At 40.3% G+C, this 23,556-nt stretch overlaps 1 protein-coding gene across 1 annotated transcript in view; it reads right to left on the reverse strand.

The window, feature by feature from the left end:
• Positions 1-23,556, reverse strand: part of LOC122816338 (deleted in malignant brain tumors 1 protein-like) — a 608,428-nt gene that overhangs the window by 184,704 nt on the left and 400,168 nt on the right. The window lies entirely within an intron of this gene.

The following is a 23,556-nucleotide window of genomic DNA, read 5'->3' on the forward strand; positions in this document are numbered from 1 at the left end:
AGTACTGCTTGTTGTCTGTTGCTAAGATAAGATCTAAACCAATTAATGGCAAGGTTATCACAAGAGAGAGATTCAAGAATGTTAATTAAGAGAGAGTGGTTGACCATGTTGAAAGCTTTAGAGAGATCAATGAAAAGAGCAAAAGAGAGAATATTATTGTTGTGATTCTTGTTGATAGTATCTACAAAGGAAAGAAGGGCAGTGGTGGTACTGTGATGAGGTCTAAAGCCATGCTGACAGTTTTCTATTATGTTGTGAAGAGAGAGATAGTGCACGAGTTGCTGGTGAAATACATATGTGGGAAAGTTATATCCTAGTAATCTCTGTAGCATGTGCCGTTACTGTGTACTGCTCTAGTGTGATAAACTAGTTAGGTAGGAGTTCTAACCCCAGCCTTTACAACTGTCTGTGTAGAAAGCAATGCTTTTTAGAGTAGTCACACCCCCTACAATTTAAATGCTCTTCTTTGGTAAGGCTGCTGATGCCATCCACCTAGGAATACACCTCTGGGAAAGTTGTATCCCAATAATGTCTGTAGCGCATCCTGTAACTGCGAACTGCTGTAGTGTGATAAAGTAGTTAGGTAGAAGTTATAATCCCAGCCTTTGAAACTGTGTTTGTGTGTGTGTGTGTGTGTGTGTGTGTGTGTGTGTGTGTGTGTGTGTGTCTGTGTAGAAAGCAATGCTTTTTAGGGTAGTCACACCCCTTACAATTTAAATGCTCTACTTTGGTAAGGCTGCTGATATCATCCACCTAGAAATGCACCTCTGGGAAGGTTGTAGTCCAGTAATCTCCATAGTGTGTTCTGAAACTGTGTACTGCCGTAGTGTGATAAAATAGTTAGGTAGGTGTTCTACTGCCTGACATGGCATGTGTGTGTATGATTGTGTGTGTGTGCCTGTCTGTGTAGGGAGCAATGCTTTTTAGGGTAGTCACATACCATCCAAGTTAAATGCTCATCTTTGGCAAGAATGCTGATGTCATCCACCTAGAAATACACCTCTGGGAAGGTGGTAGCCCACTAATCCCCTTAGTGCATGCTATACCTGTTTAGTGTGATGTAGAACTCTGGTAGGGTTCTATTCCCACCCATGGCAGGTCTGGATGTTTTGTGTGTGTGTCAATGTCTGTGTAGGGTGCAATGCATTTTAGGCTAGTCACACACAGTGCATGCCAAATGTCCTACTTTGGCAATCCTGCTGATGTCAGCCAATGTGATATACACCTTTGGGGAAACAGCTCTCCAGTAATCCCCGTGGTGCATCCTATAACAGCCCCATACTGTAGTGTGATATCAACCTCTGTTAGGGGTTCTATACCCACACAAGTCGGTTGTGGATGTTTTGTGTATGTTCCAATGTCTGTGAAGGGTGCAATGCATGTTAGGCTAGTCACACTCAGTACATGTCAAATGCCCTACTTTGGCTATCCTGCTGATGTCACCCAATGTGATATACACCTTTGGGGAAGGAGTACTCCAATAATCTCTGTGGCGCATACTATACCTGTGTAGTGTAATAAGCTAGTTACGTAGGTGTTCTACTCCTAGAATGGAATAACTGCTGTTAGCCTTTTTCATTCCCTGTGAGCAGGAACTAGAGCTGTTGTTTGGCAAACAGCATTGCAGATGGATTGGGGACTTACCTCTAACAACATACACTGTGGAAACAGGGCAACACACAGGAGGGGGATGTGCCTGACCTGACTACAGACTGTAAGTGCTGCTATACTGCATTTGGAGTAGTGTTGATTTAAGTCACTTTTAATTTTTCCAAGTCTTTTGGGTTTCTAATACCATGACGGGAATGGATCCCATTCCTAAGTCAAAGTACAATTAAAGTTCATGAAATTAGTATTGTTTCACTCTTTGATGTTAAACAAAAGTGCTCTTCTCAGCACCCGCAATGTGCTCAGTAATGACTCATTCTGCAATTCGTATGGTGTTACAGAAATTGGTAACATATCTAAATACGATTGTAAATTATTTTTTATACGACCAGTTGCTCCTACTGCTACTGGAACTGTCTGGGTATCTTTCTTCCACATGGCTCTCATTTCTGCCTGCAGATCAACGTATTTTATGACTTTTTGTCTTTCTGTATGCAAGACACTGCAGTCACTGGGTGTGGTGATTTCAATGATCAATGCTACTTTTGTCTTCTTTTCCTGGACCACTATATCCGGTTTTCTAGCGTCTATCTTTTGAACTGTTGGTATTTGGTGATCCCATGTGATATAAACTTCATTGTTTTCTATGATTCGCTGTGGCTCATGTTTCCAATGTTTTTCAGCCACTTCAATACCATAATGATTGCACAATCTCCATTATAACAGTCTTCCCACATTATAAAGCCTTTCAGTGTACAGTCCCTCTGCCATTAGAGAGTCACATCCAGCAATAAGGTGTGTGACTGTTTCCAATTTGATTCCACAAAACCCACTACCACAAGAGGGGAAAACATACTGGACCTGATCATCACCAACATGGGGACTCTATGCTTCAGACCAGAAGTGTATCCCTCACTGGTAAGATCAGACCATAAACTAATCTCACTAGATATTCACATCCCAACCCCAACCCCTGCCCAGAAAACCACAGCGAAAAACTTCTCTAAAGCAAATTTCACACTCCTCAAAACCAAGGTGGAATCCTTCAAAGCCCCCAGGCCTGTGGAAAATACGGCCCAGACCGCAGAATCTTTTATAAACGCATTCTATGAACACCTTCAGGAATGCATGGATCATGCGATCCCAAATAAAACGAAGACCCAATCCTCCAAAGGCAGATGTCCTGTCTGGTGGACCCCAGCCATAAACAAACTATACAATAGAAGGAGGAAGCTACTAAATGAAAGAGCAAAATCCCAAAAAGGGAAGGCATCACTGATCAGTATTAGCAAAAAACTATGGGCACTCATAAAATTGTCTAATGCCAGCTTCAAGAGAAATATTGCACAGGACACTAAGGATAATCACAAGGCTTTCTTTAGTTATGTTAGGAACCTGGGTGGGCATTCCCAGATATTCTCAGAATTAGTCCAAAATGGCAAAAAAATACACTGAACCCACAGACATTGCCAACATCCTAGCTGACAGGTTCAGCGCAAACTCCCCCCCCTTCCCCACCAAAAGGGCAAATATCTATCCCAGCAGAGTGCTGCCCCCCTGATATCTCAGATGCTCAGGTAAGAGCCGCCCTCTCCAAAGAAAAAAACACAGCGTTAATGGGACCAGATGGTGTCCCGGGCTGCGTCCTACATGAACTCCAAGAAGAACTAAACCCAAACATAAAACTACTGTTCAGTCTCAGCCTTACTACAGGATATGTACCCAAAAAGTGGTGTACAGCAACAGTGGTCCCTCTCCACAAAGGTGGTGCCTCAACAGATCCTGGAAACTATCGCCCCATAAGCTTGACTAGCTTGGTCTGCAAAGCTATGGAAAGGATCATCATGGACCTCATAAATAAAGACATTGGGGACCTACAGACACTGGATCCTACCCAGTTTGGCTTTGTTAAGGGCAGATCCTGCCTCTTAAACCTGGTCAATTTCTTTGAAACAGTCACCAAGGCCATTGACGAGGGGAAGGTGGTCCACACAGCCTACCTGGACCTTGCAAAAACCTTCAATACAATACCCCACTTGGGCATTATAGATAAGCTCACCAGCTTAAATATAAACCCCTATGTCACTAGATGGGTTGCAAACTGGCTCAAGGACAGAACCCACATGGCTAGAATTGCTGGAGCCATGTCAGACTCCAAACCAGTTACAAGTGGCATCCCACAAGGCTCAGTCCTGGGACCTCTCTTGTTCGGTATATATTTCTCGGAGGTACAGGCCAACACGGAAGGACTGTGGCTGACCAAGTTCACAGATGACTGCAAACTGGGTGCCATAATAGACTCTCCAGCCAACACAAGCATCCTACAAAAGGGCCTCATAGAAACAGATAACTGGTGCCAGAGCCATGGCCTCAAGCTAAACGCCAAAAAGTGTATAGTCATCCCCTATGGCAAAAACAAAGTGCCCACAAATTACCAAATAGGTGGTAATCCATTAAGTACGGAAGAAGTAATTAGGGACCTGGGGACCCAAGTTGATAGCAATCTCTCATTTGGCAACCACGTGGCCAAAGTGGTTAGAAAAACATTTTATATAGCCCACCTAATCATGAAGGGATTCACATCTAGATCAGGGGAGGTCATCGTGCCTCTTTACTCATCCCTCATCAGGCCCATAATTGAGTACAATGTCCCTTTTGGGATGTACCTTACCAGACACCTGCAGCAACTGGAAAGACCCCAAAAGTACCTCATCAAGAGGATCAAAGTGCTCAAACAGATGCCATATGCTGCCCGGTTAAAGAAACTCCAGCTCTACTTAGTGGCATACCGCCTGCTCAGAGGCGATCTGTGCCTGACGTATAAAGTCATGTCCAATCCAGAATTAATGGACATGCTGCACCTCAGAAAATCCAAATCCCATTGATCTACGCGCTCGAGAGACTTGAACCTCAGCACTGAAATAAATAGGACATGCTGGAGGGACAGATTCATAACCCAGAGGCTCCCTTCACTCTGGAATAAAATCCCAGTCCAGGTTAGGCAGAGTCCCTCATTGACTCTCTTCAAGAGGAATCTTGATGAGTGGATGGGAGATAGTAGGTTTACCCCGGGTATCACTTCTGTGTCACTGTTAGACAGAGGCACAGTATACTAACCTTGAAAAAGGGCATAGCAAAATTCATTTAAAATGGGTGGCGAAAACCAAACACACTCTGGCTAGGCTTATAAATGCCCTAGGGCAGATAGCCTAGTATGAACCTATGAACCTATGAACCTACATATGTTTGTTTCTCCCTCATGTTTAATGAACTTAGTAAACCAGCATGTATGTAGCCCACTGTCTTGGGCTGCCAATATTAACCTTTCATTTCTTGATGTAAATTCACCTCTCCTTAACCATTCCTGCATCTGTTCTTGATCAACATGAGGCTCTTTCAGAAGTTTTCTATACTTGCAACTATATTTATGTTTTTTCCTCAGTTCTTGCCTTCTCATCTTATACTCTTTATTTTGTTTTTAAGCACATTCAGTTGCAGCCTGGTTTTTATCCACTTCTGGTTTGATTTCCATTCCTGCTTGACGTTGATATGCTTCTGCTAAATTAAGCAGAGATGTCATCTTAGATTTATTCTCCTCGTGTTTCAAAACTTTCACCACATTTGGATCTTGTGAGGTCAGTAGATATGTGTGGAGTCCCACGTTTGCAGAACTGTACACGTAATCAATTTCAAGGAGGCCCATCCCTCCTTCAGAACTGGGAATAATCTTGGTATACACTGATTTTTATAAATCATTTGGTGAGCATCAAGCATCCTTCTTGTTTTAATATGCAATCTATCCAACACTTTTTGGGGCCAGTCAATCACTCCAAAACTATAAGTTAGGACAGGAAGAGCAAACTGATTTATAGCTTGGATCTTTTTCCTAGGTGTCAATGCTGTTTTCAGGATTAATTTAAGTCTTCTAAAGTAATCCTTACTGAGCGTTATTTGCATTTGTTCATGTTTTATTGCTGATCCTTCATCAATTCCCAAATATTTATACAACCCATCTTGCTCAAGTTCTTTTATATCACATTCTTGTCCCAAACTGATGTTTTCCTGATGCTGCAATTTTCCTTTTTAAAGGTTGCTTTTGCACATCTATCAAGACCAAATGACATTCCAATATCATCTGAAAAAGTTTTGACAACCTGCAGCTGTGCTTTCAGTTCCTCGTCTAATGAGCTATACAGTTTTAAATCATCCACAAGTTGAAGATGAGAAGTCATTAGACTTTGTTGTTTTCTAGAAGCCAAATTATTGCCATGACCTAATCTGTTAAGTAAACAGCTTAATGGATTAATGGCAAGGCAAAATAGCAACAGTGACAGGGATTTTTATCCCTGGGATAATAATCTGTCCTTTATCATGGCTTAATTGCAAAGTGGTCTGCCACTGTTTCATGGTTACTGCAATGTACTCAATCAGTGTAGGATGTACCTTATACATTTTTAAGCACTCTTTTATCCATGAATGTGAGATACTATCAAATGCTTTTTTATAGTCATTCCATGCCATACTTAGATTCTTCCCTTTCTTACAATTCTCCACTATAACGTTATTTAACAACAAATGATCCTTTGTTCCATATGACTTTCTTTTATTGCTCTTTTGTTCTACTGCCATAATTGAGTTTTCTTCTAAATGACTATAAACTCTGTCGGTGTCAATCCCCGTGTATAGTTTATACATTGTCGGAAGACAAGTTATTGGTCTATAATTTTTAGGGTAGCTTGCAGGTTCACTCTTAAGTAAGAGCATTGTTTTCCCTGTTGTTAACCAGTGCGGTGTCTGTTCGGGATGTGCATATAAATAGTTCTTACTCATGGCTAGATCCTCATGTAAAGAAGTTAATACTTTAAGCCAAAAGTTAGGCACTACATCTGGTCCTGGGGTTTTCCAATTAGAGGCTTTTCTCAACTTTGTTTCAATCTCTCTAGCTGTTATTTCATCCCATTTCATATCCTGTACCTTTAAACTTCTTATTCTTTCTTTTACTTATTTTATCCATTTAGTATCTTTGTTATGTTCCACAGGATCTTTATAGATACTTCTCCGAAATGTATCTAGTTCCTCTTTTTTCAGTGGTCTATCAATTCCTTTTACCTTATTTCCCAGTTCTCTATAAAACTTTTTTGGGTCTTCAGTATAGTGCTTAGTTTGTGTTTTTCCCTTATATTTATTTTCGTATCTTCTGAGTCTTTCTGCCTGTTTTGAAATTTTTAGTTTGTTATCTCCAATAGTACATAATAGATCCTGGTCTGTTCTAATACTGCACACTGCTTTTATCACATCCATCTTTCTTAATATTTTTGTTGATCTGTTCCCTCTTCTATAATCTTCTAACAATGACACTTCTTGTCTTAGCTGCTTTATTGTTTTCTCTATTCGATATTTCCATGATGGTATTTGCTTTTGCCCCCCCCCCCCCACTTTTCCCTTGCTACCCTATGTTCCTGTGGTAGAATTTTATCAGTTATTAATTTAGCAGCACAATAATATATTCTGTTTACTTCTGTTATAGCGCATGGACAGTCCTAATTACTGTGTTCATTTGTTTTATCAGGCTTCTGACTTTTGAGGTTTTATTAACCTTCTGCAGTTAATTTCTCTCATTGATCTTGATATATCTGTCTTTGTCTATTAAATCAAGCAACTCTTCTCTTAACTCCTTTTCGTCCATACTGAGGGCACATCCCTTGTTTTCCATTTCCCGCGGGCATGCTATAGAAAGTTCTATAATATCATCGTGTGGCACATTCTCTTCAATTTCATCCTGTGCCATCTGTTGTTTTGTCATATGGAAACTCACTGGCCTATTTAACAGTGTGTTTGTGGATATGGCTGTCCTACATGTTTTAATACCTGCCATGCCAGTTCTATGTTTATGAGGAATCTCCATCTGCAGGGTCATCTGCAGACTGGGCAGTGTTGTGCCTTTGGTTTCATGTGTTACCCACAGACCATCTATCTGTGAACTGCAGAAGGTAGTGGGAGGATTGCAGTCTGTAGATAGTGAAAGCCATGATAGTTACTGACCTCATAACCCTCATAGGACATATGTTTCAACAAACCCTGTTACAAAAGTAAATGTATGTCGTTATCACAGCAACATGTCAATATTGGCCCTATGCCGTGAATTAAGAGGTGCATATGTGCTGTACACCATCATTAATGTCATCATATCTCATAACAAGCCAGTGAGATATCAGACTGCTACACATGTTATGTACAGTAGGGGTTATATTTGATGACATGACCTGGACATTCTGTGGTTGTTTGTACAGTACTGGGGTCCGTGTACTTATTGGTGAATACCAACAGTGTGTGTATTGTTAATATGTACCTTGGCCTGTGTACAGACTGTGGTAGATGTCATCATCCTAGGTCCCATCCTATCTGATGTTATATGCTGCTCCACTTTATGTTACCATATTGGCTTACATGTTTGTAGGGCCATACACACACATGTCCCATACCACAGATGGGCATCAGACCAGACTGTGTAGCAGCCCAGTATATGTAGGGTCATTGTGTGAGTGGCAGATAGGAGGATGGTGTTGAACAGATAGTCCATATACTGTAATATTATGCTAGCTTACCATATGTGGCTGTGGTAGTGTTCACATTGGTTGTGGTTATACACTTTCACACAGGTGTATCTTAACCTGTGCTGTGACATGCCTGTAGAGACTGCTATATATGCAGGTACATGTGCATTCCCCCATAGGAGATGCAGGCCAGTGTTGAGCCAGTCTGCCTGTAGCCTGCACAGTGCTTTCTTACATGCCTAGCAGCTTAGTGTACTTACCCAGTGAGATGTCATGTCCAGATACTTTCCAGATGTACTGCTGCCGGGCCTCCCTTAACAGTCATGTATGTCAGACAGAGAGGTGGGATGCTGTACAGATGTATGTCAATATCTCGTGGGTAGTATATGGCCATGGCACCTCTGTACCAGCAGTTATTATGTGTCAGGACAGACAGAGGTGTGTGAATGCATAACCAATGGGGGCAAATGTATACCAGTCGTTATGTGCTATACCCATCTACATGGCTGTTAACATCCATATTGTCAGGCTTGGTCCACATGTTCTGCACTAAGAGGTTCTGTGTATACCTCTGGACTGTACAGAATGTGTCAGAATGTCCACATCTATTGGACAATATCTCTGCTGTAGTCGACAGGAGCATTACGTGCTTGCAGCGGTACTGTACTGATTGGGAGGGTGGCCTAATGGTTAAGGTGTTTGCCTTACAAACACAAGGTGCAGGGTTTGAATCTCACAAGGGATAATTGGTTAACCTATGAACCTATAGGACGTGCTGGGGGGACAGATTCATAACCCAGAGGCTCCCTACACTCTGGAACAGAATCCCAATCCATGTTAGGCAGAGCCCCTCACTAACTCTATTCAAGAGAAGTCTTGACGAGTGGATGGGAGATTGTAGGTTTACCCCGGGGGTCATCTCTGTGTCACTACTAGACAGAGGCACAGTAAACTAAACCCTAAATGGGCATAGTATTCTCATCCTAAGGGGTGGTGAAAGCCACACACACTCTGGCTAGGCTTATAAATGCCCTAGGGTAGATAGCCTAGTACGAACCTATGAACCTATGAACCTATGTCTGTCAGTAGCCGATGGCGCACATATGAAAAGCAGATGTGACCTCCCACACACACCATGTCTATGAAGACAATCCCTATTACAGTAGCTATAGTCTGATAATATGCCTGCTATTCATGCCTGACATCCCCTTGCACTACAAAGGTGGGACTATAGGGGCTGGGGTAGGGCTACACCCCATGATCAGGACATATGGTGAATATTTATGTACATATGATTATCCAGATATCTATGTAGGTAATTGCACATGTACATATCAACATATATAGATGGGTGTGTATATGTACATAGATATGCATATACACACCCAGATATATACATATACAGAGCAGTATATGTTTACACATATACAGATAGAGATACATATTCACATATATGTATACCACGCTGCCATGCCTGCCAGCAGTACACTGCTGTTGTATCTCCCACACATACGGTGGGTCTGGGGCCATATATGTGTTGCCTTCACCTACACAATACATGTGTACCCATATGCACTCCAGAGGCCAGTGTATGTAACAGTGGTATATGGCCCTGTATTAATGAGTCTGGGGGGGATGCACCATACATAACATAGGCTGTTACAATATGTGGTATTATCATGGGTGAGCTGCCTTAAGGTATCTGGATGTACAGTACCATACATGTCACCTATCTTGACATTACTTACATAAAGTTGGTTACTGCAGGCCTACTGCCTCCTGCCATACAGACTGTTCTGTGTACCAGTGTGCCTGGGATGGTGCCAGTTATGCCTTGTTATGTAACAGTTATATCCCATTTGGTCAATTGAAGACTTTACCACCTAGCGATTGTGTACAGAGTGTAGATAGAGGCTGCTGGACTATACACCTGCATCTTACTGTTGATTGTGTGGTATCCTGTGTAATGTACGATCTGAAGGGCTTGGCCTGGACAGCAACAGTTGTAGACCTTTCCAGACTATTGTATTAGTATAACTTTTTCACAGTTGGATTACTCTTGTTTATATGGATGTCAGTGCCTGAACAGCTATATGATGTGGCATGTAATATTGTAATAGTACACAAATAAAGGTATTCCATTTCTCCAAACCTGTGTGTGGCGTTTATCCTATGACCTCTCTGTGGGTATATGTTGCAGGCAACGCATGTCATTTGTATTGGTGGGTCATCCAGTGTCCAGTTGTTAGGGTGTTCACTGTAGGCATAGTGGGTGGACCATATTGTGTGCACCTACTACATAAGTATCTTACTGTACATATGTCTGCGTTTTTTAATTTATCCAAGTCTTTTGGGTTTCTAATACCATAATGGGAATGGACCCCATTCCTAAGTCAAAGTATGATTAAAGTTCATGAAATTAGTATTGTTTCACTCTTTGATGTTAGAGAAAAGTGCTCTTTGCAGCAACCACAATGTGCCCAGTAATGACTCCTTCTGCAATTCGTACGGTGTTACAGAAATTGGTTGTTGTTGTGTGTTTCATCTTTTCCCGGTTAGGGGTCGCCACAGCAGAACTCCAGTCCGCTAATGATTGGCAGTGGATTTTTACGTGCCGAGTTGCCAGCCCTGACACACAACCTTCAATGAAAGCACGCCCATTCATGCATGTCTTCACGGTGTTACAGAAATTGGCAACGCATCTAAATACGATTGTAAATTCTTTTTTATAAGACCAGTTGCTCCTACTACTACTGGAACTGTCTGGGTATGTTTCTTCCACATGGCTCTCATTTCTGCCTGCAGATCAATGTATTTTATGACTTTGTGTCTTTCTGTATGCAAGACACTGTAGTCAATGGGTGTGGCGATTTCAATGATCAATGCCACTTTTGTCTTCTTTTCTTGGGCCACTATATCTGGTTTTCTAGCATTTATCTTTTGAACTGTTGGTATTGGGTGATCCCATGTGATATAAACTTCATCATTTTTTATGATTCTTTGTGGCTCATGTTTCCAGTGTTTTTCAGCCACTTTGATACCATAATGTTTGCACAATCTCCATTGTAACAGTCTTGCCACATTATTATGCCTTTCAGTATACAGTCCCTCTGCCATTAGTGCGTCGCAACCAGCAACAAGGTGTGTGACGGTTTCTAATTTGGTTTTGCAAAACTTGCATATATCTGTTTCTCCCACATGTTCAATGGACTTTGTAAACCAGTGCGTACATAACCCCCTGTCTTGGGCTGCCAATATTAACCTTTCATTTCTTGATGTAAATTCACCTCTCCTTAACCATTCCTGTGTTTGCTCTTGATCAACATGAGGCTCTTCCAGAAGTTTTCTATACTTGCAACTATATTTATGCTTTTTCCAAATTTCTTGCCTTCTCATCTGGTCCTTCACCTTATATTCTTTCTTTTGTTTTCGAGCACATTCAGTTGCTGCCTGATTTTTATCCACTTCTGGTTTGAGTTCCATTCCTGCTTGGTGTCGATATGCTTCTGCTAAATTAAGCAGAGATGTCATCTTAGATTTATTCTCCTCATGTTTCAAAACTTTCACTACATTTGCATCTTGTGAGGTCAGTAAATATGTGTGAAGTCCCATGACTGCAGATCTATACATGTAATCAATTTCAAGGAGACCCATACCTCCTTCGGAACGGGGAATATATAATCTTGGTATACACTGATTTTTATAAATCATTTGGTGAGCATGAAGCATCCTTCTTGTTTTAATATCCAATCTATCCAACACTTTTTGGGGCCAGTCAGTCACTCCGAAACTATAAGTTAGGACAGGAAGAGCAAATTGATTTATGACTCGGATCTTGTTCCTAGATGTCAATGCTGTTTTCAGGATCAATTTAAGTCTTCTAAAGTACTCCTTACTAAGCTTTATTCACATTTGTTCATGTTTTATTGCTGATCCTTCATCAATTCCCAAGTATTTATACACTCCCTCTTGCTCAAGCTCTTTTATATCACATTCTTGTCCCAAACTGATATTTTCCTGGTGATGCAGTTTTCCTTTCTTAAAGGTTGCTTTTGCACATTTAGCAAGACCGAATGACATTCCAATATCATCTGAAAAAGTTTTGACAACCTGTAGCTGTGCTTTCAGTTCCTCATCTGATGAGCTATACAATTTTAAATCATCGACAAGTTGACGATGAGAGGTCATTAGACTTTGTTGTTTTCTAGAAGCCAAATTATTGCCATGACCTAAGCTGTTAAATAAACAGAGAAATAACTTCCAAGAAACCAAGGCAAATAAGATAAAAGATAATCCACAGACAGGAAGAACCAAACCAAAAAGCATAAAGTGCAGCTTTATTGAACAACAAACAGGTCAATAAATCAAGCGCTTTCGCCAGGCAAATACCTGGCTTTCTCAAGATAAAAAGTAGTGACTGAAAAGTTTAAATACTTAAGCATCTGATCACATGGTACTTAATTAGTTCAACAAACATCCACTTAAGAAGGCAGTTAATTAGTAACTGAACTCAGTGAGTGAAAAGTATGCATATGAAAATGCAGAATAAAAGTTCAAATAGTAAAAACACCAAAAAATCATTGAAAAATCATTTAAAAATCATTCAAAAATGATGTACAAATGTGTGCATAAAAAATCACAAATGTGTAAGATAAAAGACATTTACTAATTGTAACAATAAAATCATAGCCTAGCCCTTCTCAGCTTTAGTACACTGGATATATTAATGGCCTCATTGAGACCAGGGGATTTTGCAGCATTAAGTCTAAGCTGACATAAAAGTTCTTTATGTTCAAGGCGGGCTTCCCAGTCAACACCTCTGGCATCCTGGGTTACCTGTTCAAGAACCATAAACTTAAGTTTCATGTTAGGGCAAGAAGCAAGATGTTTAAAAAAAGCATTAGTGTCCTTCTTTTTTGTAATGTCATATTGATGTTCATAAATTCTTTTTCTAAGGGGTCTCTCAGTCTTCCCTATGTAGAAACTGCAACATTCTGTGCATAATCCTAAGTACACCACCCCTTTTGCTCCGCAGTTGTAATATCAGTCAGCATCAAATCTAAATTTTCTAGATGGAAGATAAAAAGAACTATCATTCATGATAAAGGAACACTGCTTGCATGCCCCACATTTATAGGTACCAAGTTTAGGGGAACAATGCCTTGAATCTGATAGATGCTTTCTTTCAAATAACCCTTTTAGGTTAATATCCCTTCTAGTCACAAATTTGGGATGTTCCTGGATTATCCCTTTAAGTCATCGTGTAGCGTCAAAAGTGGCCAGTGTTTAAGCACTGTGTGTTCCACCAGTTGGGAATCCTGTGAAAATGTGTGAATAAAACTATTATGCAAGTTAAAGTATTCCAAATTCTCAAACTGCTCAACTTGCTGAAAGCCACTACCTAACAGCGGAAAATACTTGGTTTGTCTATTATCTGTCACTTCTTGGGCCATGTTGTTAACCAAGGAGGCAGGGTAAACTCTTTCTAAAAAAAGTCTTTTTAAAACTCAACTTCTTCAAGAATATATTCATCAGTGCTAGACATCTTAGATGCACAAATGAATTGCCCGTTAACTAAGCCCTTCTTCTGGTGAAATGGGTGACCACTGTCAAAATGAAGGTATGAATTAGAAAAGGTGGCTTTCCTGAATACCTTGGATTTAAAGGTGTGATACAGTAGTCCTTCTGCATTGATATATCCAGGTAGTTCAGTACGTCCTTACTAACATTATAAGTGAAAGATAGAAAGTGTGTGGTAGAATTAATATAACTCATGAACTCAAGAAAGTTGCTCAGGGTTCCTTTCCACAATAGGCAGATGTCATCAAGGTATCGCTTATAATGGACTATGTATTGTACCCAATGTGTGGAAAATATAAAATTGTTCTCCCAGTAATGCAAAACTATGTTGGCGTATAATGAGACACATGCAGCACCCATCGCAACCCCCTTTTTCTGTTTAAACAGTTCTCCATTGAAAAAAAGAAAATTATTATCGAGAACAATTTCCATAAACTCAACAATTAAGCTGATTGTGTTGGAACTAAGGCCGGATTCAGAGGCTAAAACTTCATTGAACCACTCTAATCCAATAGAGTGTGGGATGCTGGGGAACAATTCTACAATATCAATGGTTGTCATAAGTAAATCAGGATGAAATAACCTAATTTCTAAACCCTTGAGACAATCCCAAGAATCCTTGCATACATGCTGTAGCGTAGAAGAGAATTTCTTTGTAATGTGGTCAATAAACTTGCTCAACGGTTTGATCCTCTTGGTGAGGTACTTTTGGGGTCATTCCAGTTGCTGCAGGTGTCTGGTAAGGTACATCCCAAAAGGGGCATTGTACTCAATTATGGGCCTGATGAGGGATGAGTAAAGAGGCACGATGACCTCCCCTGATCTAGATGTGAATCCCTTCATGATTAGGTGGGCTATATAAAATGTTTTTCTAACCACTTTGGCCACGTGGTTGTCAAATGAGAGATTGCTATCAACTTTGGTCCCCAGGTTCTTAATTACTTCTTCTGTACTTAATTGATTACCACCTATGTGGTAATTTGTGGGCACTTTGTTTTTGCCAAAGGGGATGACTATACACTTTTTGGCATTTAGCTTGAGGCCATGGCTCTGGCACCAGTTGTCTGTTTCTATGAGGCCCTTTTGGAGGATACTTGTGTTGGATGGAGAGTCGATTATGGTGCCCAGTTTGCAGTCATCTGCGAACTTGGTCAGCCACAGTCCTTCCGTGTTGGCCTGTACCTCCGCGAAATATATACCGAACAAGAGAGGTCCCAGGACTGAGTCTTTTGGGACACCACTTGTAACTGGTTTGGAGTCTGACATGGCACCAGCAATTCTAACCATGTGGGTTCTGTCCTTGAGCCATCTAGTGACATAGGGATTTATATTTAAGCTGGTGAGCTTATCTATAATGCCCGAGTGGGGTATTGTATCGAAGGCTTTTGTCAGGTCCAGGTAGGCTGTGTGGACCACCTTCCCCTCGTCAATGGCCTTGGTGACTGTTTCAAAGAAATCAACCAGGTTTAAGAGGCAGGATCTGCCCTTAACAAAGCTGAACTGGGTAGGATCCAGTGTCTGTAGGTCCCCAATATCTTTATTTATGAGGTCCATGATGATCCTTTCCATAGCTTTGCAGACCAAGCTAGTCAGGCTTATGGAGCGATAGTTTCCAGGATCCGTTGAGGCACCACCTTTATGGAGAGGGTCCACTGTTGCTGTACGCCACTCTTTGGGCACATATCCTGTAATAAAGCTGAGACTGAACAGTAGTTTTATGTTTGGGTTTAGCTCTTCTTGGAGTTCATGTAGGAGGCAGCCCGGGACACCATCTGGTCCCATTGATGCTGTGTTTTTTGCTTTGGAGAGGGCGGCTCTTACCTGAGCATCTGAGATGTCAGGGGGGCAGCACTCTGCTGGGATAGATATTTGCCCTTTTGGTGGGGAGGGGGGGTGGGAGTTTGCACTGAACCTGTCAGCTAGGATGTTGGCAATGTCTGTGGGTTTGGTGTATTTTTTGTCATTTTGGACTAATTCTGAGCATATCTGGGAATTACCACCCAGGTTGATCTGTTCCCTCTTCTCTAATCTTCTAACAATGGCACTTCTTGTCTTGGCTGCTTTACAGTTTTCGCTATTCGATATTTCCATGATGGTATTCGCTTTTGCCCTTCCTTTTCCCTCGCTACTCTATGTTCCTGTGGTAGAATTTCATCAATTTAGCAGCACAGTAATATATTCTGTTTACTTCTGTTATATTGCATGGATCTCTATGGACAGTCCTAATTACTGTGTTTGTTAGTTTTATCAAGCTTCATGCATGTGTATGTGTAGTCACATGTATATCTATATATATGTATATATGTATATGTATATATATATATATATATATATATATATATATATATATATATATATATATATATGTATATATATATATATATATATATATATATGTTACCAGACTGCACAAAAAAATGAAGATAATTATCACTAAAAATCAACAAACTCCGTGACACAAAAGAAAGCATTCAAAACAAATTCACAATGACTTGAAGAGTAAACACCGAGACTCCTGTATTATTTAGTGCTTTCATCTTCCTTATTATCAAGACTTCTTCAGAAAGACATGTTTCATTATTAAACGCAACCATTTTATCATTGTTTAAATACAATATTTTGAGCCTTTTATTTAAATTACCAACACAGTTCTTAACCAATAATACTGTGAGACCAGTGGTCCTGCAAGGTGCTGTGTCCATCTTCGTTATCATTATAATAAAGAGGTGATTCAGTTACCAGTAGTCCTGCAAGGTGCTGTGTGCATCTTCATTAGAAAAACATTTAGTTATCAGGAGGGGAACCTGTAGTGCTGTGTGTATACAAGGGTTGTGTGTTTCCATACACCTGAATTAGATGTTCCTATTAGGTATCGTGTGCATACCGGGCAACCTTGTGTACCACGTATGCTTTGCAATGCTTAAAAATAAAATCATTGGTGTAAACAAAGTCACCCGTGAAGTCTATTGCTATTACCAAGAAAACATTCATCCCATGTGGGACGACCCAAAAATTAGGTGTCTTTCTTTGCGGTAACCCCAAGTCTCCACAGATAAGCATGGCTGTGTTCATAAGTGCATGGACTACAGCATGTACAAGACCGAAGATACTTGGGTCGGGACAACATACAAGATGAGTCCCGAGGGGAGGAGGAGTGGTGGGTGGCCAAAGTGTGGTGGTATGGTTGCTATGGGCTGGTAACCATAGAAGTGATGGTGGCTGCATGTGTGCACTGGGGAGGGGGAAGTGGAACTGTGGGTAAGAAAATATTGGTCGAGGAGAGGCTGGGTTAGATGGGCCTCTACTGCTCAGCCCGCCTAGTGGGTGGGGGAGAGAGGAATGAAATATAAAAATATATAGAATAAAAGAAAAATAATTTAAATCCCTATTTAAATAAAACAAATAGAATACAATAAACTTGGTAGTGTATTGCAGGGCGGACGTGTTTGGCTGTGGGGGGGTATTGCAATTCGTACAAGACATATATTGTTTGGGGCCTCTCAACCCCATTAATGGTGCATGTAGACATATATGTTTCTGTTAATCTACCATTGCTATCTACAGATGTATGGCCATATATACCTATGGAAATATATATCTGCGTACATATATGTAACTTGCTGTGTATATATGGACATATAGGTGTTGACATATATATGTGTAGATGTCGGCATTTGCATGTATATATGTCCATCTATATTTATATATATATGTATATATTTCTGAATATTTATATATATATATATATATATATATATATATATATATATATATAGATAGATAGATATGTTGAATCTGTTTAGATATTAATATATTTACACACACACATATATATCTAGATGTTGATATGCATTCTCTGTACTGTTGCATGACTGGGCTGGATGTTATGTTTCTGAAAACATCAGATTTTATGTATGTCTGGCATGGCTTAGAGGTGAATCACTTTGTGTATGGTGTGCATAGTCCTGCGTTCGAGCCTTGCAGAGGCTGTTTATTTGGTTGCGGGGCAGAACACAGTCCACTGGGTACAGTGTGGTTAAGGCACTTTAAAGCAGTTGTAAGCGGGTAAGCGTGTGTTTGCACAGCGGTAAGCACTGCTGACTTCCAGTTACAGTTTCTTATACTCAGTTACCAGGAGCCATACCATGAATCTGGACTCCTGTGTGCCCCAACGCTGTACTCTAAATTGAGTGCCTTCCCCAACTCCAGCAATTCTGCCTACAGTAGAGAGCTGCAACCAGTTATGGGAAGTAATCCCACTTGTGGGGTTTAAATATGCCCGATTTTCCTCACTTTCTTGTGATTGGATGGTTTTGAAAAGGGCAAGCTATGGGAACACCTGTTTAACTAATTTTGGCATTGCTTAAAGGGGTATACCACTGGGCAGATTGAGTTAGCCATCCTACACATTGCTTACACCAAGTAAGCTGAGCTGTGCAATGCTTAGCATTGCTTAATATTTAATTAGCATTATATTTTCCTGTTGGCATTGATTTATTATTTGTTGCATTTTATATCTGTGTCTGGTATCTGTGATTCATGTGTATGTACACTGTATGGAGTCCTGGGGACTTCAACACTTTATTACAATAACACCTCATATCTGGCCTTATTGCAGTACTCCAGTTCACATATTTATGTTATGTAGCAGGTTATACAACATCAACCTGTACATACATTCCTTTCACGTGTTCAGTTTGATTTTCCTGTGGTGAGGATTTGTTTGTTGAAACCTCTGTCATATGTATTAGTATGATGGCTTAGTGGTTAACTACTGTGACTATAGGGTACAGGGTCTTGGGTTCAAGTCTTGCAGAGGCTATTTATTTTGTTCCTGTGTGGAACACGGGCCATTGGATACAGAGTGGTTAAGGCATTTTAAAGAAGTTGTAAGCGGGTATGCACATGTTTGCACAGCAGTTAGCACTGCTAACTTCTGGTTACAATTTCTTATACTCAGCTTCCACACTGCTTAATCTGTGTAGGCAGTGCTTACCCCAGTGCAAATGCACTTAAACACGCTTACTAGTGCTTACATATGCTTACTACTGCTTATTTGTGCTTAAACCTGCTTACTAGTGTCTTATTCATTCTGACACTGATACTTCACATGTGCATTTCCTGCAGTACTCCAGTTCATAGATATGTGTTATTTAGTGGGTATTGCAACAAAAATATTGGTTATAACGTGCTTTGCCATGTAAAATAGATTGTGCTGCAGTGGGACTCGAACCAGGAATTCTTGCTTGCTAGGCGAATGCTCTGCCCACTACATTATTGCTGTGCTGCTTCATCTGCATATATCTTCCTTGTTATCCTCTTCAGCCTTTAAGCTGCTTTAACCATAGCTAGGCGATGGGCATACCCACACACCTACAGTTAACTGTATTCAGATTTTTAAAAATATAAACACATAGGTTTCTTCATTTCCTTTGTATGTACTGTTGCTGTTGTACACATGGGGGACTATTGGTGGAGATATGCAGACACCTATGAGCGGTCTCACTCATTTCTTACCACTTTCTGCTGTTCTACATTGCAGGAGCATGTTTATTCTGAGAGCTCTCCTGTCAGACGTGCCCCCAGAACTTGTACATGCTCCGTGTAAGCCTAGTAGCTCGGGCAGAGTGCCTTATTAATATGCATGGCACACTGCTGTCCTGCTCCTAAATGGGTGCTTCCATGCAGGACTATGCTAGTCCTGCACGTCAGTTTAGTAAATCTGGAGGGGTGTTCTTTGATACACCTTTCTGACTGTATTAAATTATATTCCTTGTATAATACAGTACATCTGTTAGAGGCCATTTTAAATGTATTGTTTTGAACATTTTCTAGTTAACAATGAAACAAAATGCATGCACCAGTAATGACAAAACTGCTTAGTTCAGAGCATTTCCATCATAAAAGTCTATTCAAACTTCTACAATCCAATAGTATCAGTAAATATGCACAATCTCTGCAGAAGTAAAAGTCATCTAAATAATTCCATATTTTGTCTACAAATAAATTGCCTGTTGCCATTGAGGAATATGTTACATTAAAAATATGATAAGCTAGGGAATAGATGGCAAACTGATAACAGGTTCATCGTTACTAGGTATCTCCACAAAAGAGGACATTCTCAGGACTGTGCCATCCACCCCCTTTAAAAGTACAACACAGTACAGTATCAGCAATGCATCTATATACTGTGAGAGTAGAACCCACAGCCTTCTGCATCAAAAGCAAATGCACTACCTGTGGTGCTATTAACAATGCAAGCCGAGTCACCATAAGCAGTATTAAACTTCTCTTCAAGCTCTCAGTTCCTTGTAAACATCCACTCAACACTGAACTGTATCTCTCAACTTTGAAGCACAAAAATCTGGAAAAAGCCAAAATTTATTTGGGGGGGGGGGCAAAAGCCCAAAAACTAGGGACACATTTTAAACATCACTTGCATAATCTTGGAAAGTTGCTACAATAAAATGTTTGGTTATCAGTATGCATTGCACTGCCATGTCTTGATCCCTGGACCCTATGCATTAGGATCAAAGCAACATACCACTATGCCAAATCAGCTGTTTGTTGAAAGACACGTAGACTGAAACTTAAATGGCTATCATTTAGTGCATTCAGTTCTCACCATAGCTCTCAGCCTCTTAACACAAAAAACCTGGACAAAGCCAATAATGTGGGAATACAACCCCAAAAATGGGGACAAATTTAAAATATTGATCTTATAAACAGAAAATTGCTAGAATAAAAGGTTGTGTTACCTTGTACTTTCCGAAGGATATGAAGTCTGAAATTCAAATGCCTGTCTATTTAGTGAATTCAAAATCCAGAAAACCACAAATTTCACAAGAACAAAATTATGAGGCAAAATTTCACAAGTGGTGGTGGGTAGGGAATTCTAGCTCTTTCTACCTGCTTCCCCAAGGTACAGGGTTTGAGTCTAGCCACCAGGTATATTTCCTGGGCTTTCTCTCCCTCCCTCTCTCTCTCACACACACACACACACACACACACACACACACACACACACACACACACACACACACACACACACACCCTACCTGAGCTCCATTGCTGCAAAGTCCGTTGTACAAGTTCAAAGCCCAGTTTCCTTCCTGCAGTAAAATCCATTGCCGCAAAGTCCTTCCTGTTCATCCATTCCTGCAGTAAAAAGCCCAGCCTGCGAGAGCATGTCCTTCCCCTTCCTGCGAGAGCAAGCTGCTACCCAGCCTGCAGATGTTGCAGTCTGATCCATTTCCAGTCTATACGGTTGTAACTGCATAGCCTTCTGGGATCTCTGCTATTGAATGCTGTCTTCCTAATCTGGTCTGTCTCACCAGCAGTCCAGATTCTGTGCACATGCTCCGGACTGGTTAACCAGCAGTCCGGATATCGGGAAATACTGCGAGTATGCATGCGCAAACCGCTGGGACTCATGTTTGTTTTCTTTCTTTTTTATTTTTCATTTTTACTTTTAGTTTCCTTTTCTTTTTTACAGCTGGGGGGGCCTGCAGTCCTGCAGCCCAATAGCATGAGCCACCCCTGTGAGCTTTTACATGAGAACAAGAAATTCCTCTACATGTGTATGTTTATTGAAATGATTATAGAAATATGAGAGCATATGCTTAATTGTACAATAAGCAAAACAAATAATATTGGATATCTCTCAAGATGTACAACTTACAGAGCAAAAATCAAAGACAGTTTTCTCCAACAGCATCTAAGGTTTCATTTAATGTTATGCAACTGTTTGTAAGTCACTCATTTTTTGAAGTGCTAAGCACATATGAAAATATTGCTTATTTTCATAATTGTTAAGAAACAACTAGCAATGTTTACACTATAGTGTGATATAAAACAAAACTGACGGAATTATCCTGTCTCCCACATTGGTGTTTCACACCATACATCTCAATAAAATGTAGGGCTCTTAGTTATTAAAATATGAACATAAATTTGAAAATATGAATAATAAGTGGCAAAGATTAATTTTGTTTATAACTCCTTGCCCTTCCTAATATTGCCTACTATTAGTTGATAAGTTAGTTAAAAAAGCCAGACCCAAAAATTTCTGGATGCCATAAGTAAGCATGGGTGTGAACTGGAAGTATACAAAAAGGCTGTTTAGGCTTGAGTGAGTTACAATACAAAAAAGATAGGATTTACAAGTAATTATATTTATGGAAATATATATGCAGAATAATGTAGAAACACAATCTTCCCACAGCTGCAAATTAAAATAATAACGTAAAAGCAAAAAAAGCACAACCAGAAAGTAAATGCTCCTGTGAACGGTGAGGTAAATAAAACAAGAAATACGCCAAGCGTGTAAATCATTCACAGGGCAAACCATGACTTAGTCAAACTCCGTCAAAGGAAGTACACAAATATATTATACGTATAAAAGTAGTAAATGAACATAATGCATGAATGTAATAAATAAATGAGTTTATTGAACAGCGAGCGCTTTCACCATACTGGCTTCTTCAAGCTTTACGTAACCCAAAAAAACACAGATATTTAAATACTGCTGCAGGTCTAACGATTGGTTTGCATCACTGGTGACATCATCACATATCAAACTCAAGACAAAAATAGAATATAAACATTTAACAGTAGAATATACAACTCAAAGATATAGACATTAGGTATATATAAAAAACTCAACATTAAAAAGCATAAAACACTGAAATTCATAAAACAAGCACAAAGGTTATAGAATGGTACTATAACTTCCTTAGACATGGATACCATACATCACTTATAAGCTGGGTGACATAGAATTATTTTCTCACTATCTTAGTTACGTGTTGGTCAGAAGGCCAGATTACTGTCTGCATATGTTCTCAGATCCCTTACTTCCGGGTCAACTCTTAGATATGTATTTTCGATGGAGTCATTAACTTAAGTTGACAGTTTCCCAAAGGGCATTAAAATTCATTCTTTTGGCACTGAGCTTCAGGTCATATCTCTGACACCAGTCATTTGTCTGCATTAAACCTTTTTGCAAGATGTTAGTGTCAAGGGGGAACCTGTAATAGCTCTCAAATTACAGTCATCTGTGAATTTGGTGAGCCAGAGACCTTGAACATGAGTCTTGACTTCCGAGAAGCAGATGCCAAAAAGGAGTGGGCCCATCATAGAGCCATGAGATACTCTGCTGATGACCATTCTCTTGGTGGAGGTGGTCCTACCAATACTGACTTTCTGAGTCCTGTCTGTGAACCAGTCAGCAATACAGCAAGTTATGCAGGGATTCATGCCTAGTTCAGAGACCTCATCAAGAATGCCTGAGTGGGATATTGTACTGAATGAATTAGTCATGTCAAGATTCACAGTATGTACTATTTCACCCTCCTCTATTACCTTAATGACCCTCTTAAAGAACTCCACCAGGTTATGTAGGCACAACCTTAAAGACAAATGGGATGGGTGATTGTAGGCTTCCAATGTTCTTGTTTATCATTTCCATGATAATTTGTTCCATGACTTTACATATTTTTTTGTTCGACAGATGGGTCTGTAGTTTTCTGAGTTGGTTAATGGTCCACTCTTGCAGAGGGGAACTACTATTGTAGTCTTCCACTCACTTAGAACATAGTCTGTTTCGAGGCTGTAGTTGGAGTACCTCAAATTGTCTTGAAAGGTCATGTTTGAGACTGGTCAAGAGGTAACCGGGGATATTGTCAGAACTCAAAGAGGTGGTGTTCTTGACTTTAGCTAGTGCTGCCAATACCTGCTCCCTGTTAATACTTGGGGGAAGTATGATGTGGGGGGGGGGGTTCACCTAGAGGAGCTGGGGGGTGAGAGTGGGGTG

This window comes from Protopterus annectens, chromosome 1.part1 (genome assembly GCF_019279795.1).
Source record: "Protopterus annectens isolate FY-2018-M chromosome 1.part1, PAN1.0, whole genome shotgun sequence".
Classification (NCBI taxonomy): domain Eukaryota; kingdom Metazoa; phylum Chordata; order Ceratodontiformes; family Protopteridae; genus Protopterus; species Protopterus annectens.